Consider the following 17484-nt stretch of genomic DNA (forward strand, 5'->3'; position numbering starts at 1 on the left):
TCACAACATACCACAGACTGGGAGACTTAAACAGAAATTCATCTCCTCCCAGTTCTGGAGGCTGGAAGTCCAAGATCAAGGTGTCAGTGGGACTGATTTCTTCTGAGACCTCTGCTTGGCTTGGAGAAAGGAGCCTTCTTGTTTCCTCTGTACATGGGCATTGCTCTGTACACTCCTGCCCTTAGTGTCTCTGTATCCTAATCCCCTCTTCCTACAAAGAAACCAGTCAGATTGGGTCCGGGCGCCCTACCAGCCTCATTTGAATGTAGTAACTCCTTTCAAGACCCTGTCTCCAAATACAGTCTCATTCTCCGGTACTGGAATTTAGGGCCTTAATATATGAATAGGGGCAGGGGGCAACATAATTCAGTCCATAACGAGCAGTTTTATTAATAATAATAAAAACTAAAAAATTTCATTGGCTGCGGAATGAAAAAACAAATTGTAGCAGCACAGCCCTACAGTGGACTGGACGATAAGGAGTGACCTGCGGATACACACATGACAATGATGAGTCTCCATAGCGTTGCACTAAACAGAGGGAGCCGGACGCAAAAGCTGCAGCCTGTATGAGTCTGTCCTAGAACCATCTGGCAAAAGCAGAAGTGCTGTGACCAAAAGCAAGTCAGTGCTTCTGAAGGCTCAGGCCAGCTTTCTGGAGAGATGGAAAGGTTCTCTGTTGTGAGTGTTGTGGTGGTTAGAAGATTGCATATAATTTTCAAGACTCATCAAACTCCTTAGAAAGGAAGGAATTTTGCTGTGTTTAAATTACATTTCCAGAGAGGTCATTCAAAGCAAAACAAAACTAATCAGCCACACAAAAACTTCAACATCAGTTTGATGTCTTTCTGAGCAGGCCATGTCTTGCTGCGCACTACCTCCTTGTCAGATTCCCAGTTTACTTGTTTTCTTTCCTTTTGCTCATGGTACTTATTCTCAACATATTATATACCATTACACAAATTTGTTTTTACCACATTTTAAAATTTCCAGTACTTTCAAGCTGGTATAATAGTGTATTATATCCAACAGTTGTAGTTCTCCTAAATGCCACTGTTGGAAATGGGGTGTCCCTTCTGGAAGTTTGAGAGCTAATGAGCAATCCACCACACCCCTCCGTACCCTTACCCTGACAAAATAACTTACGATCTGAGTTGTAGAGGATCTACAAGTCAGTGTCCCAGAATAGAGCAGAACTCGCCAGCCAAACCATGATTTATATGACACAGAAGTAAGAGTTTCTGGTTATGAGCCACCATGATCGGCGGGAGTGGGGGCAATGCTCGGTGCTACACTGTAAGGTAACCTATTCAGGTAGATACACACAGGAAATTTGAAAGTCTGAATCCACTAAGAAGGCTTATTCCTCTCTGAGGAAAATACCAACCAAAAATGTGTGAACTTCTGTGCCAAGATATATGGTAAGAGTATTGAGATTTATTTTTTTTTTTTACAATTGTCCATGTTTTATCAGTGAGTGAAGAAAAAGCCCGTTCAATTTTTGCCAAGAGCCTACCTGTTAGCCTAGTGTCATTTTATACTACATTAAGAGATGTAGTTTTTTTTTCAGTCACTCCAAGGAATGGGTTCTAGGAAAGTTTTCTGACATAATTGCTAATAAAAGGCTGAGGTTCTTTGTGGAATTCCTAAGTGTTGAGCTAAAAGTAGAATCAATTTATTGGAGTGAATACAAATCTTGGATTGGAATTTGAACATACCACGGCAAATTTTCAAGATCGGAAACTGCAGGAGCTCCAGCAGAAAGGACTTCATTTAAATGCTTGGACAGAGGCATTTCCCTGGCTCTGTGTCACCTGCCACGTCAGCCACAGTGACGGCTATTGTCCTCCTCTCAGAATTCAGACTGCTTTCCTTTTTTCTTGGTAGCTTCTCCTATCCGTTGAGTGGGAACAGGTTTCCCAGAGACAGACGAGATTATAGCAGGAGTCTTCAAACCCTCCTAGTTCCCCGCTGCTCCTGAAAACTACCATTCAAGATCATTTTTAAATGCTGAGTGGTACAGCAAGCTATGAGTAAACAGACTGAGCATGCTATTCTCTGAGAAGTGACATGACTGGGTCACGTGTGTGTGCCGCGTTTCTTTCGTGGCTGTAAGCTACAGGAAACCGGGCCGCTGTCTTGTTCCCCACCTTTAGTCCTGATGGCTGGGCGCGGACGCGCTCGACCTTGTTTTCTGCGGCCACGTCCCAGCCCGGGGACCTCCGCAGTATGTGAATTGTCCTCCACTCTTGGCGTGTGCAGAGGGGTCAGAGCTGATGGTCTGGACCTGTCCACATCTCGGATCTGTGCAGAAAGGTCAGGGATGTGGATTTGGGGTAGAAGGTGCCAACAGGGTGGCTGTATGTGGGCGACGGGTCCGGTGAAGTTCATGATGCTATTGCCCACCTTTGGGTGGGTCTGAAATTTTTCCAATAAAAGGCCTCTTCAGGAATCACCGGGGTGACCGGGGATCCCCGCGGCCACCAGGACACAACTCCCCGGGGGCGGAGTCTGGAGTCCTGGGGGCGGGGCGCGCCCGGCTGCAACGCGCGTGCGCTCTCCTTCGGGCGCGGGGTGTGACGCGGGGAGTCCGGGCGCGGGTCGGGAGAGCTGCGTGCGGGACCTGCGGAGCGGGAGACCCCGGGAGGCTGTGTGCACGGCTGCGCTTCACGCGGGAAAAGGTGGACGAAGCCGGCTGGGAAGGTCCTCCGCAGAGCCGGCGGCCCTTCCCTACAACCGCCACCGTGGCCGCCCGCTCCGCAAATAAGAGCTCAGCGCGTCCTCGTGTCCACGGAAAGCGCCACTTGTCCTCCCGAAGGATCTAAATTTTACGGTGTCTTCGTTGGAGGAGCCTGGGACTTCCAAAAGTCTTGTCCTTCGAGCCGGATTCGAACCAGCGACCTAAGGATGCCCAACTGCCAACCTCTACAGTCCTCCGCTCTACCAACTGAGCTATCGAAGGACTCATAGGAGAGACTATTATAGGATTCCTAAAATAATGTCCGTCCGGATGGTTTCTGTGTTGATAAAGTTCATATTTACTTTTAGAGAAAAAGTACACCCTTAAGCTGTCTGCTTAGACACCGAATGTATTTGATATGATGGTCTGGTTAAGCTGGACCGTGGGTTTATAAATTCATTGAGTTGTACATCTAAGACGTTAGGATATTACTTGTCTGTTTCAAGAAAAAACCCAAAGCGTATCCCATATCCTTCTACCCTAGGAATAATATAGCTGAAAGTAATGCCTTGAATTACACCCAATTTCCTTCCCTCCTCTCTGGTTACTTCCTCCTTCTTCTCTAAAATGTGTAAAAAATTGCTCAATAAATGTTATAGTTGCCCTAAATGCAGACAACTAGGTTGGATCTTCTCGAAGTTGTGAACAAAGCAATGCCCCCTGCATTTTGGCACACTGCAGTACTCCGTTCTGAAAGTCTAATGGGAAATCATACATGTTCATAACTATAATGATGAAAAATATGTTCTGTGTGTGCCTGTGTGTGTGCAAATTTTTTTAGATAATTGATTTGGGTGGTTCATATTATATTGCATAGCTATAATAGGGCGATTAAAATGAAACACAAATCCTTAAAATTCTTAAATGGAAATATAAATATTCCTTTTCCAAATCAAATCACCCAACGTTGAGTTTCAACAGAGACTGATCAGTTCCTTGTGCCAACTGCAAAAACTAGACACAGAGGGAAAACATGCTACACAATCTGGAGCAAAAAGTCCTTCCTCTAATGTATTTAAGAAAAAAATAAGTGAATTTATCTATAAAACGTGTGCTTATTAAAATAAAATTTCTACAAAACTATATTATTGAAACATTCCAAATTTTTCTTCAAATGGCCATCACCAGTGCCTCCTACGCGAAATGTTGAAAGCATATAGTTGTTCTGGAACTCAGTAATTAAATCCCTTTCCATGAGAAACTAAGAGCACAGCGCCAAGTAACTTTTCTTTCAATGTTTCTGACCTAATAGAGAATTTGCAGCTAGAGGAAAAGAATCCTAAGAAGTGGACAGTTTCTCTTGACATTATCGGGTGTCCTCCCCATGCCTTGAATACCAAGTGGAAAATAGCAAAAGTTGCCAACGAGTGGTGAAATTTTGGGCTGGTGCTGGTTACTGGGTTAACGCTTCAAGAAACAGGAAATCCCCAGAAGGGAAACACGAATAAGTAAGCCCACCTTCCGTCCTTCTCCAGTCTTGCATTCTTCTTCTAGCTTCCCTTCTGGCAAAGCCTAACGGGGGGCCAAGCAGGACATCAGTAATGTGGTTTACAGAGTCTCATCTCCTTCATCACAGCAGGTTTAAAAAGGATTATTGTCTTAGTCTGCTCAGGCTGCTGTGGCAAAGTACCAGAAATTAATTTTTCTCACAGTGCTGGAGGTTGGAAGTCACGACCAAGGTGATAGTCATTCGGTTCCTGGTGAGAGCCCTCTTCTTGGCTTGCAGATGGTCCAATCCTGGCTGTGTCTTCACACACACAGTGAGCTCTCTGGTGTCTCCCCCTTATCAAGACACTAATCCCGTGATCTCAGGACCCCACCCTTACAACCTTATTAACCTTAACTACTTCCCCATTTCAAATACAGTCACGTTGGGGGTTAGAGCTGAAACGTAAGAATTTGGAGGGAACACAATTCAGACCAGAGCAGAGAAGTTAGCATTGAGTCAATAGCTTAACAACTGGTAAAATTTCCATGTGAATTTTATTTTATTTACTATTATTATTATTATTTTAAGCACAAACGCAGTCCCCCACTACCATAAATTATGCAATCGAGTTTCCCACATTTGGGGAAATTGCAGGGGTCAGCACATCTGGATTGCAATGGATAAGCCTCACCCTGGGAAAACCACCTTCGTGATCATGATATCTCCCCTGCCAGGTAAGCATTCCATGTGAATTTTAAAATAGTAGTCTTGATTTTCATTTAACCTCTGTGGAAACTGAGTGTTGTAAAATGTAATCCCAATCTAGCATTACTGGAAACCAGCACTCCCAGCTCAGGGTTGAAAGCTCCCAGACAAACCAGTCACTCCCAGTTCAGTCAGTCATGCCCAATCCGTGGATCTGAGCTATGGAATTGGGCTACATTCTGTCACTAAAATTCCACACCTACACCCCCAGGGGAATCATGGAAAATGAACAGGGAGAAAAAAAATGAGTGAAGGCCAAGCTGACTTCTGTTGTTCTGCAAATTCTGTCACGGGAAGAGTAGGGGGAAAACACCTAGATGATGGAGAGAATCCGGGTAAAGCTGTCCTTGCACCAAGTTTTGGAATGAACGGTGGTTTCTACACCCACTTGGAACACCTGAACTCTATTGTCTAAGTTGTGGGGAGGCAAGTAGGTGGAAGGTTTCTCCCCTCAGAAAGTTATCACCCATTTTTATAAGCCCTAATTGCAATGAAAAGGCAAAAAAGAAGAGCAAATATTAAGGGTGTTTTAAGGGTCTTGGAAAGGCCTGCTCTGCATAGAGACATAGACTCACTTTCTTAAATGAGATGTTTCTCCTGCATTTGCATTTGATCACTTGCATCGGTGTTATTGAGAGTAAAAAATAACACGAAATCAAAGATGGGTTATCAGGCAAAGAAATAGTTGAAGGTGTAGACGTCGATTGAAGGCCTTCATATGGATTTCCTGCACAGGATGGGCTCCTGGCTCCCAACCAGCACCTAGCACAGTCCCTGGTACCTGGTACCCAACAGGTCCAGAAGAAAAAGACCGACTACCGTCTTTTTGCAAAGACTCTGGATCTAAGCCTGCAGTCATAATTATCTTAGCATCCTAGTAATGTTTACCTTAGAAAAATAGAAAATAACTTGTACCCTTTGAACAAACTCAGGACTCCAGAAGCCAGAATGGAAGGAGAAATTAACTGGGACGCGCGCCCCCTCCTGGCCATGTGTCCACAGGCGGTGTGTTGTTGTCGTTGTTGTCGTTATTTTGTTGTTTTAAAGCCAGACAGGTGATCTTAAGAGGTGTCTGTAGGGACTCTGGAGAATCTGCTTCTGGAGCCAGCAGAGTCAACTGGTGGAAAATTTAGGGGTGCAGGGATTGTCAGGAACCATTGCGAAGGCCAAAGCCGACCCTCGTTGCTTGAGAAGCTTGGTTTTCCCTCCTGGATGCACCTGCCATCTCCTTCCGGTTCCCTGTTTCCTCGGAGCGGATTCCGGGTTGACTTCTTGCCCAGTGTCTAAGACGAGAGTTTCCGAGGCCTCCCTGGCCCGGACTCCGCCGCCGTCTAAGATCTTGGACCGACGGGATCCGGAACCGTAGGACAGCAGGTGGTAGGCGGCGCCGAGGGACACAACAGCCTCCTGTCTGCGGCCCCGCGCTTGGTTCACGTGGTCAAGGCCGACTGCAAACAGCCTGCAACGCGCCGCGAATGACCGCAGGGAGCGGAGTGAGTAAGAGAGGCGCGGCCGCGCGCCGGAGCGGGGAATTAGCTCAAATGGTAGAGCGCTCGCTTAGCATGCGAGAGGTAGTGGGATCGATGCCCGCATTCTCCAGTTTTATGCTCCCTGTGCGCCTGCTCTGAATACCGAGCTAACACTTTACAGCCGAGAGCAAGGCCCATTTCCTAACAGGGATGGCGTTTCCTTCCAAAGCCACGCTCTCTCCATCCTTCGTCCCCAGACAGTGTTGGGATAGGCGTGGCCGAGTTCTTTAGGATTGCTCACGTTTTTGCAGATTTGAATATCGGTCCCTGCCAGGTGGATTTACAAATCTACACTTCAGTTATTTATGCATTAATATTACATTTTTATTCTCGGAATCTATTTCTCACATATCCGACCTACTGAGGGCAACCTCAAGTTCTTCAAACTGGAAAGAATGATTCCCATTTCTTAATGGTGGTGAAGTCATGTGATGTGTAGGTATGTTTGAGATTTGTTTTTTATACATGCCCTCTTCCTCCTCTAGGGTCGTCTGGCCGCGTCTTCGGAGGTGCGGGTGGTAATGCTGATTCTGATCCTGGACTATGGAAGAATTACGGGAGGATGGAAAACCTCTGTGGTGCCTTGGGGAGAAGCTCAGCCCAGGGCTATCTGGTAAACTTTGCATTTCTTTTCTTTGAAAAGAAAAATGGACCATTTTTCTTCTTTATTCTTTTGTCCCAGGTCGCTTTCAAGGAGCGAGAAGTTAATCAGGAGCTACCAGTTTAGACCAACCTTCATAGGGGTAAGTTTCCAATTCGTTTTAGGGAGTGGGTCTCAAACCACTACCCGCCTGGGCGTCTGTGTTCTGACATACACCAGAGTCTGCGAATCGTTAAAGAATGAAAGCTCGGAAGCATAGGAAGGAAAATACAAAAAATTGCCAGGGACAAAATTCTCACACAACTCTTTTTACTTTGATCTATTATCTTTGTAGTTGAGGGCTCTTCCGCAGGTGTTTAGTATCACATTTTTGAGATAGGGCAGAAGTGGGAGTAATATATCTTAATGAGATTGGCCCCAAATTAGCAAATGCTTTCTTTTGTTAAGAGAGATCTCTATCTTTTGAGCTAGTTCCCCAAATGGGTAGAAAATTCTACCCATCCCCCCGTCTGTCATTGTTAATTCTAAAATTTTTGTTTCTCTTGTATCAGTGGTTCTCAAACCTTGCGACCCAGTAAATGTCACCCGGAAGGTTTTCAAACTACCAGTGCCTAGGTCCCACCTTCAAACTGGCCCAAGGAAAGGCGCTTTGTAAAATCTGCCCAGGCGATTCTATATCCACCAACTTTTCTCAGCCAAGATTGAAAGCCACGGTTACAGAATTAAACCGAGAAGGGGGAGCAGTGCCCCTGAATTTCAACCGGCCCTGAGGCTAGCCGACTGCCCGGGGTTCCGTATCCTTCACCGGCAAAAACACCTTTCCAGAGACCCGGGACTCTAAGCCCACCAGGGGGCGCGCCTGTCCCACCAATTACCCGCAGGTCGTGTCCTTCCTACGCAGGCAGCGTCTTTCCTCCCGGGGGTTGAGGATCCCGGGTGCGGGTGCGGGTGCGGAGACGCGTCTACAAACCCCTTGCCCAGTGGGGCCGCCTCTGCTCCGCCTCGTCTGAGCTCGGTATATCTCGGCGGCCCCCAGCTGTATTGTATGTAAAGTATGGGGTGGACGTCTGATGGCGCGTACTAGTCATTGTTACAGAAATTAATAATTTTAAAAATTGGGTTCGCCGTACATTGGGAACAGCCTTAGTAGATGTACATCGAGGATATATGTAGCTGAGATACGCCTTTTCAAGGTGGGGATTTAAAAAAAAAAAAAAAAAAAAAAAAAAAAGACGCAAAACACGAACTCCTTCGAGCCGGATTCGAACCAGCGACCTAAGGATGCCTGATGGAGCTTCCACTACAGTCCTCCGCTCTACCAACTGAGCTATCGAAGGAATCACACTGGTCGGCTCACTCGCAGAGGATGCCATCTCTGCGCGAGGGTTTGAGTGTGTCGGTGCTAGTTGGTGATTCACTGTTATTGTTCCCGGGTCTGCCCTAGCCGCGCCCACTTTTTTTTTTTTTTTTTTTTTTTTTTTTTTTTTAAATAATCCAGCACCCCGTCGGAACTGACACTCAAAGGTCCACAGCCCTGGAGAAGAAAAACGGGAGCATCCACTGGTTTTCGAAAAGGAAAAAAATAAAAAATCAAAAATAAGGAGACACAGGAACTGATCAGAACTTAGCAATGAGCATTTTTTATTATGAGAAATGAATTTACCCAATTTGACTCAACTTATAAATAGGATTGTAAGTACTTCAATCTGCAATTCTAACAGGATAATTAACAGAATGAGGAGGACGAAGAAAGAAGTATAGGATTAAACTCTCCAAAACCATCCTTAAATGTTCTTTAATTGACATTAGTCTTTGTAGATAAACCAACCCATCACACTAAATCTAAACTCGGCAAAACCTATCCACAGGGAGCTAAAACAATGTTTTTAAATTCCTGTATCGTAACACAAGGTAGAAAGTAATGCCGTTCAAATACTAGTAATTTTGCAAAATGTGAGGTTTTAGTCTAGTTTTCTAGTTCAGACGGGACTGTCTGAATCTCAAAAGGTCTGTTACTCTCTTTGTTAGTGAACTCGATCCGAAGTGGCATCCGACATCAGGCATATGACGATCCTCCTTGTGTAGGCAGGACATTGAGACCATCTGTTGCAAAAAGAAAGATTTCTCTTTTCTGAAGAAGAATTGAAAACAAGTTGTTCCTCACTTAATTTGGCCATTAACCTCAAGTCTTTATGAAAAACATCTGTTTGAAGAGAGGTCGGTCTGAATGAATTAAATATAAAATTTTGTCTCCTCTCCAAGCCCGATTGACTGAGTTATTTTGTAGATGTAGTTAGCACTCCCCATTTTGTCAAAGTACACCTTTCAGAAAGTTATATGCGTGACACTTACACAAATGTAAAAGAAAAAAAGTCCTTGATTTTGTTCCGCTCCACATTAGAGAAGATTCAGAGACTTAAAAGAACTTAAGGGAGCCTTGAGGGAGAGGAAGAGGGGGAGGGTACAGGCAGGAGATCTGAGGGATTCTGGCATGTGTGTGTGTATAACCTGCAGTCTTGCGGGTGAATTCTGGTATATATATTTCAGATATACATATATCAAATATATCTACCAGACAAAATTATATAATTTGTGTATAATTATATTTATGTTAAGTTACATATAATTCTTTTCTATATATTTTCAAAATAAAATATAACCGAGTGTGAAAACGGGAAGAAGCAGGAAGGCGCTGGTGTCCCTTTTTCTCCTTCCTAAGTATTCTTGGGCGCAGGCTGAGGAGGAACTCGGGTCCCACGTCCCGCGCGGGATCACAGCGCAGCAGGCTGTGCGGGACGCCGCGGCCGCATGTGCACGTGGGCGCTGCGCACTCCCGCGCTCCTCAGAGAGCCGCGGGAGTCTGGAGACGGAGGTGGGACCGCTCGCAGGCTCCCCCCAAAAACGGAAGCACGCGGGAGCGCCCCTCGGCCGGAGGGGGTCTGCGTGTGGCCGCGCCCCGACGGCCGTGTTGGGCTCCCCGCCGGAGGCACTCTCCGGCTCTTCCACCTCTCTCGGCTTTTTCACCCGCCCCCTGCGGCTGGCTGGCTCCGCGTGGGACAGCTGACGGCCTCTCCAGCAGCCGGGAGTAGACCAAGGTCCGAATGGGGTCGGGGGGGCGGGGACCCTCGGCTGGAGGGCGGGCCCGAGCGGTGGGCGGGGTCACGTGGCGGGCGGGGCGCGCGGCGGCCGCACGAGACGCGACGTGCAGCCAGTGGGCCGCGCGGCTGAGCGCGGTGGGCTCGGCGCTTAGACCCGGCGGCTGAGCGGGGCCACGCCGCATTGTCGGCCAGGTAAGTGTCCCTTCGTTTTAAGTGGGGCGGCCGCTACCGCGCCACAGGGAGCTCCTTCCGTTGTCCATGCGGTGAGGCTCCTTGCGCGCCTGCTGGCCCGAGGCCCTGCGAGTAGGAACCCGGAGCCGACCGCCGCGGGCGGGGCTGCGCGGTGAGGCGGCCGCTGGGGCGCGAGCCGGCTGGGCAGGTGCGGACTGCGGAGGAGTGCGCGGCGCCTCTCGGTGACCTGTGCCCTCGGGCTGCTGTGCTGTAATACTTCCAAAAATACATGTAGACCTTTCCCGTTGGCAGGGCCGGTTTAACAGAATTTAAAAGTAAAGAACGAATTTCGCTGGTAGAAATTACAGCAACGTGGCAGGTTATTTAGTGTGTGTGTGTGATGTAATGGAGAGAACAAGGGCTTTGGAGCCATTGAAGCAACTTGTTTTTTAAAGTATAATTAGCAGTGTAGTCTTACTTTCAGAGGTACAACATGATTCTACATTACTCATTGCTCAGGATAACAAGTGTGACCGTCTGTCGTCAGACAGTATTAGCACAGTATTACTGACTACATTTCCTATGCTGTACTTTTCATCTCCCTGACTTTTATAACTGGAAGTTTGTGCCTCTTACTTCCCTGTATGTTTCACCCATTCCCCTTCCGACCTCCCCCTGGCAACCCCTGGTTTGTTCTCTATATTTAAGTCTGCTTTTTTGTTTTGTTTTTAGATTCCACATATAGGTGAAATCATGTGGTACTTGTCTTTCTCTCACTTATCTCACTTAAAATTATACTCTCCACGTCCATCCATGCTGTCATTAATTACAAGATCTCATTTTTTTTTTTTTAAGACTTTAGTTATTTATTATTTGAGAGAGAGAGATTGAGAGGAAAGGGGCAGAGGTAGAAGCAGACTCCCAGCAGGGAGCCCGACGCAGACACAGGACTCCATCCCAGGACCCAGGGATAATGACCTCAGCTGAAGGCAGCCACCTAACCAACTGAGCTACCCAGGCGCCCTCATTCTTTTTTATGACTTTGTAATATTCCATTATATGTGTACCTATATATTACATTTTCTTTATCTAATCATCTGTTGATGGACTGGGTTGCTTCCATATGTTGGCTATTGTAAATAATCCTGCTATAAATGTAGGGATGGATATGTCTTTTCAGACTAGTGTTTTCATCTTCTTTCGGTTAATACCCAGCAGTGAAATTACCAGTTCAGGGGCGCCTGGGTGGCTCAGTGGGTTAAAGCCTCTGCCTTTGGCTCAGGTGATGGTCCCAGGGTCCCAGGGTCCTGGGGTCAAGCCCCGTATGGGGCTCTCTGCTCGGCAGGGAGTCTGCTTCCCCCCTTCTCTGTCTCTGCCTGCCTCTCTGCCTACTTGTAATCTCTATCAGATAAATAAAATCTTAAAAAAAAAAAAAAGGAAATTACCAGTTCATATAGTATTTCTATTTTTAATTTTTTGAGGAACCTCCATATTGTTTTCCACAGTGGTTGTACCAGTTTGTATTCCCAACAGTGCATGAAGGTTCCTTTTTCTCCACATCCTCACCAACACTTGATATTTCTTGTCTTCTTTATTCTAGCCATTCTGACAGGTGTGAGGTGATGTCTCATTGTGCTTTCGATTTGCATTTCCCTGATAAGTGATGTTGAGCATCTTTTCATGTGTCTGTTGGCCATTTTTTTTTTTAAAGATTTTATTTATTTGACAGAGAGAGAGAGAGAGAGAGATCACAAGTAAGCAGAGAGACAGGCAGAGAGAGAGGGAGAAGCAGCCTCCCCGCTGAGCAAAGAGCCCAGATGTGGGGCTCGATCCCAGGACCCTGAGATTATGACCTGAGCCAAAGACAGAGGCTTAACCCACTGAGCCACCCAGGCAACCCTGTTGGCCATTTTTAAGTCTTCTTTGAGAAAATGTCGATTTGGATCCTCTTTTTTTTTTTTTAAAGACTTTATTTGACAGAGATATCACAAGTTGGCAGAGAGAGAGGGGGATGCAGGCTCCCCACTGAGTAAAGAGGTGGGGCTCAATCCCAGGACCCTGGGATCATGACCTGAGCCAAAGGCAGAGGCTTAACCCACTGAGCCACCCAGACACCCCTCCTCTATTATTTAATCAGATTATTTGCTTTTTGGGTGTTGTGTACATTTTTCATGTATTTTGTTTACTAACCCCTTATCAGATACGTCATTTGTAAATATCTTCTCCCATTCAGTAGCCTGCCTTTTCATTTTGTTGATGGTTTTCTTCACTGTGCAAATGCTTTTTGATTTAGTGTGTTCCCAGTTGTTTATTTTTGCTTCTGTTCCCCTCGCCTCAGGAGATATATCTAGAAAAATGTTGCTCAGTCCCATGTCAGAGAAATGACTATGTGTATTTTCTTCTAGGGGTTTTATGGTTTCCTTTCTCACATTCAGATCCATTCAGATCTCACATTAATCCATTTTGAGTTTATTTCTGTGTATGGTCTAAGAAGGTGGTCCAGTTTCATTCTTTTCCTTGCTGTCCAGTTCTCCCAGCACCATTTACTGAAGAGACTTTTTCCCCATGGTATATTCTTGCGTCTTTTGTCATGGATTAATGGGCTATATATATGTGGGTTTATTTCTGGGTTCTCTGTTCCGTTCCACTGATCTGTGCGTCTGTTTTTGTGACAGTATCATACTGTTTTGATTACTATAGCTTTGTAGTAATCTTGAAGTACATGTTATTATATGTGATATATATATACACACACAAATAAAATAAGCACTAAAATTAGTATAGAACCACATGGTCCTATACAAATTTTAGTGTATTTTGTTCTAGTTCTGTGAAAAATGCTGTTGGTGTTTGATAAGGATTGGATTAAATTTGTAGATTACTTTGGGTAGTGTAGGCATTTTAGCCTATTAGAGACACCTGGGTGGCTCAGTCAGTTAAGCATCTGCCTTCGGCTCAGGTCCTGATCCCACGACGGGGGGATCAGGTACCTCGGCTCCTTGCTCAGCGGGGAGCCTGCTTCTCCCTCTGCTTGCCACTCTGCCTGCTTGTGTGCTCTCTCTCTCTCTGGCAAATAAATAACTAAAATCTTTAAAAAATATATTAATTCTTCCAGCCCGTGAGCGTGGATTATCTTTCCATGTGACTGTGTCATCTTCAGTTTGTTTCATCAGAGTTTAACAGTTTCAGAGTACAGGTCTTTCACCTCCTTGGTTAAGTTTCTTCCTAGGTATTTTATTCTTTTTAGTGCAATTGTAAGTGGATTATTTTCTTAATTTCTCTTTGTGCTACTTCATTATTAGTGTTTAGAACACTTAGGCCACTTTGAATCCTGTCTCTTACTGGCTGTGTGACTCCTCAAACCTCTTTGTGCCCTTGCAAAATGGGGATCATGATAATACAGATAATACATACCCTTAGGGGGTTTATTGTGAGTCTGAAATGAAACAGCATTTGTAAAGCAAAGTGAGGTGCACTCCTCAGTCCCACCCCCACCGGCTCAAGCAGGGGAACCCTCACAGGGTCTTTGACAGGTTTTCATCTAGGTCCCACCTTTGGATAATTCAGAGTGGAAAAGTTCAAGAATATACCATATGAAGCATAAGGGTAACCGTTTACTCCTTAAAACAACAGGTTGCAAACAATTTCACAAAAAATACAGGTACATGGAATTTAGACTACATAAATGACCAGATCTGAGTGAGATTAATTAAGGAAACCCTCCTAGATGGAATGAAATTCTCTAGACAGGAATTTTGAAGAGGTGATTGATAAAAACCACTTTTGACAAAAGTAGAGACATTTTTCATTGATTCCAAGATTTTGTGTGTGTGTGTGTAAGCAAGGTCTTAAAGCTACTTTTTTTTTACATTGGACTCAGTAGTCATAATTGAATGAGAAGTCAGCTGCTAGAGTTTTGAGACTCAATTAATGAAAAGCAGCAATTTATACACAACAGTGACCTTTATATTTACAAACATGCTCAGGCACTGACTATCCAGCTACTATGTGGGCTAAGTGCTTGGAACACACACTGCAGTAAATAGGACAGTCTCTGTCCCCAGGAGCGGTCAGAATTTAAGAGCTCAAAAAATAAGTTTGAGTAGGTCATGGAGTTAATGGTTGTAGCTTTGAAGGCTTAACTAAGGATGTGTGGTATTTAACTTAATGGAACCTCTGTGGTTGGACCATACTTTAATAAAAGTGTATTCTACTAATGTAAACATTTCTTTTTCAGAAAAAGTCCTGGAATTCCTTGAACTCTGGACTCCAGTTGATGATGCGTATGTGCTGAAACACAAGACGTGAAGCTGATTGGCCAAGGCCAGAGTAAACCAATCTTTGTCCACATGGGCCCTGCCTTAAGGTAGGTCATTTGGCCTCTGGTACACTGTAGAGGTTGGTTGCAAATACCTCACATGAAGACTGTCATGTGATGGTTAAAATATCAACAGATGTTAAGTATTTCCAGGAGTTTCTCAAAGTAAAATTTTACATTTTTTCCACTGAGTTTTGTTTTTTTAATTGATTTTGTAACTTCTCCTTCCTCCCTGATTTCCGGAAGCAGTATTCTATACTTGTAAGACTGAAGAAAGGAAAAGCTAAAAAAGTTAGGAATGTAAGAAAATGTAATAGAAGTAAAGGAAAAGTCTATAAAACTTTGTCAGACATTAGATAACCATCTGGAAAAAGAACCTAACCTGTCCCAAGTACAGATAGGTACGGGGCATCACATACCCTCTACCGACTGAGGTCAGGAACTTTCCGTGCTGATGTGTTTAAAAGTTGGCTCCTGAGCATAGAGCGTGGTGCCTTCAGTGCAGCGAGGGCTTTATAAGTGGTCATTGTTGTTATTATTGCTTCATAAGGAAGTTTTGGTGACTAAAAGAATGGTCATAGGTAGCTCTTGTGACACTGTATGAGGTAGGAGTTAATATTCTCAAAGAGGTAACTTGTCCAAGTTAAGACTAAGAAACACAGTCACAGTCTATCCTGACACTAGATGACCTGTGTGATACCGTCACCCGTTGGTATGAACACAGCAACAACAGGCACCAGGAGAATCAGGGCATCTGGCTGATGCTCTGGAGAGAAAGTACAACATAGAGAACTGGTAGAGGACTTTGAGTTGCAGACAAGTTTGGTGAAAGGTAAATGAAAGCTGAATGTGAGAACTCATTATCTGATTTCCCCAGTCCTCTTATATTCATACAGTGCCCTTCCCCCAATAATGCAGGGACTTCTCCCTCAAGAAGCCTTTTACAACACGGCTCCCTCAGGCCTATCCCGACTCCTGGTCCTGCCTTGAAGGGCAGCCCCCACCATCACTTTTTTTTTTTTTTTTAAACACCTACTGAGTCATTAGCCAAGATCTGTAGAAGGTGTCTCCTACCTGGATTCTTCTAGGTATTAGGGAGAGGTATTCCCCACCCTTTTTTTGAAGACTTTATTTATTAGAGATCACAAGTAGGCAGAGTCAGGCGGGGGGTGGAGGGGAGCAGGTTCCCTGCGGAGCAGAGAGCCCAATGTGGGATTCAATCCCAGGACCCTGAGACCATGACCTGAGCCTAAGGCAGAGGCTTAACCCACTGAGCCAGCCAGGCATCCCGAGAGGTATCGCTTTTCTGACCTCCTTTTATCATACTGTTTTCCCTTTCTGAAGCCTACTTTGAGTCTGTTGTTTCCGCATTGAACGCTGATATATTTCAAATGAGAACACATGTTCCTAGAAGGGGGCCTATGGAGGGACCTTCCCAGACATAGCTAACTTTTTCTGGATACTGTTTCTTCCACTTAGATCCTAGGATTATTCATAGATGCATTAAGCAAAGGGGGCAGTGCCTTATCCTTAATGAGACTCGAAAGAGTGTAATGGGCTAGAAAGAAAGCATGTTAATTTAATCTTTACACCACACCAGGAACTGATTGCTTTCATTGTTCTTTGTTACAGGGTAGTTGAGGCCCCTTTCCCAGAAGCACTACCGTGGAATCCGGTCATGCGTGCAGCAGTTTTCTGAGCTATAGTCTCTGAAAGTAGCTGACGTCATTCGTTACATTTTCCTCTCTATTGCTTCTGGAAATACTACTATCTTTTGTTTCTGGAATGCCGGGGGGGTGGTCATCCTCTGGGGCACTGGTACAGATAACCACTCTTGAGTAAGAGGCTTCCTTTCTCCTTGGCCTACGGCTGGGCCTCTAACAGGTTTCCTAGTCTGCCCCAGAAACAGGATGAAGCCATTGCCTTCCTTTACCCTTCACTCGGCCCACCGGCCCACCGAGCCAGGCTTCCGAAGCACACTGGGCTGCACAGGTTGCTGTTGCCCTCCTTCCCTGGACAGGCCGGACCAGAACCTTATGTTCACAACACTGTGCTTCTGCCTCCCGTTGCTTTTTTCCAGAGACTGACCTCCCAAGTTCAGATTTCTCTCTAGACTTTCACAGCTGGGTCGGCAGCCCCTCACATTACTAAGGTCTGGCTTTTTTTTTTCATCCCTGACTCAGTCCAGTACTGTTCAAGCTTTAGTCATGAACAGAGTCTGTGCGTTCTACTTCCAGATTAACTATCCTGAGAAAAAGCCCCTGTAAGATGGCTTTTTAATTTAGTAGTATTGATAATACAGCATTATATGTATTAAAGATCGTGTTGAGCATACTAAAGTTGAAATCATTCATTCAAAAAATATCTGAGTACTTACCATGTGCTAGAGAAGTTTCTAGGTTCCAAATGTCACCTTGTGTTTTGAATGGGGTTTTTTTGGTCCCCCTCTTATGGACTGAATTGTGCCCCCATATTCGTATATTAAAGCTTTATTGATCTATACACTGAACCCGCAGTGTGGCTGTATTCAGAATAAGGAAGTAATTAAAGTTAAATGAGGTCATAAGGGTAGAGCCCTGATGCACTCTGATTAGTGTCCTTACAAGAAGAGAACTCACCCTCTCTTTTCCATGTGAGGACACAATGAGAACACAGTCTTCTGCAAACCAAGAAAAGAGCTCTTACCAGAAAATGAATCAGCTGGCACCTTGATCTTAGACTTCTCAACCTCCAGAACTGAGAAAATAAATTCTGTTGTTTAAGCCCCCCAATGTATGGTGTTTTGCTTTGGCAGCCCCAGCAGAGTAAAACCCACCCCCTCCCCAGGCCCTTT

At 45.1% G+C, this 17484-nt stretch overlaps 1 long non-coding RNA gene and 4 other non-coding genes across 5 annotated transcripts; 2 read left to right on the forward strand and 3 right to left on the reverse strand.

The window, feature by feature from the left end:
* Window positions 1-2873: 2873 nt before the first annotated feature.
* Window positions 2874-2962, reverse strand: TRNAY-GUA (transfer RNA tyrosine (anticodon GUA)). Its single transcript is given in 2 exon segments — window positions 2874-2909; window positions 2926-2962. It is a non-coding gene; the product is annotated as a tRNA-Tyr (tRNA).
* A 1790-nt stretch (window positions 2963-4752) lies between these two features.
* On the reverse strand, window positions 4753-4911 carry LOC125103459 (U1 spliceosomal RNA). Its single transcript, XR_007128443.1, has one exon. It is a non-coding gene; the product is annotated as a U1 spliceosomal RNA (small nuclear RNA).
* A 1549-nt stretch (window positions 4912-6460) lies between these two features.
* Window positions 6461-6533, forward strand: TRNAA-AGC (transfer RNA alanine (anticodon AGC)). The gene has a single exon. It is a non-coding gene; the product is annotated as a tRNA-Ala (tRNA).
* Window positions 6534-8311: 1778 nt separating this feature from the next.
* TRNAY-GUA (transfer RNA tyrosine (anticodon GUA)) lies at window positions 8312-8401 on the reverse strand. The gene is given in 2 exon segments: window positions 8312-8347; window positions 8365-8401. It is a non-coding gene; the product is annotated as a tRNA-Tyr (tRNA).
* Window positions 8402-10230: 1829 nt separating this feature from the next.
* Window positions 10231-17413, forward strand: LOC125102078 (uncharacterized). The gene is made up of 3 exons (XR_007128013.1): window positions 10231-10354; window positions 14571-14699; window positions 16284-17413. It is a non-coding gene; the product is annotated as an uncharacterized LOC125102078 (long non-coding RNA).
* The last annotated feature ends 71 nt before the right edge of the window (window positions 17414-17484 follow it).

The sequence above is a fragment of the Lutra lutra genome, chromosome 6 (genome assembly GCF_902655055.1).
Source record: "Lutra lutra chromosome 6, mLutLut1.2, whole genome shotgun sequence".
Lineage (NCBI taxonomy): Eukaryota > Metazoa > Chordata > Mammalia > Carnivora > Mustelidae > Lutra > Lutra lutra.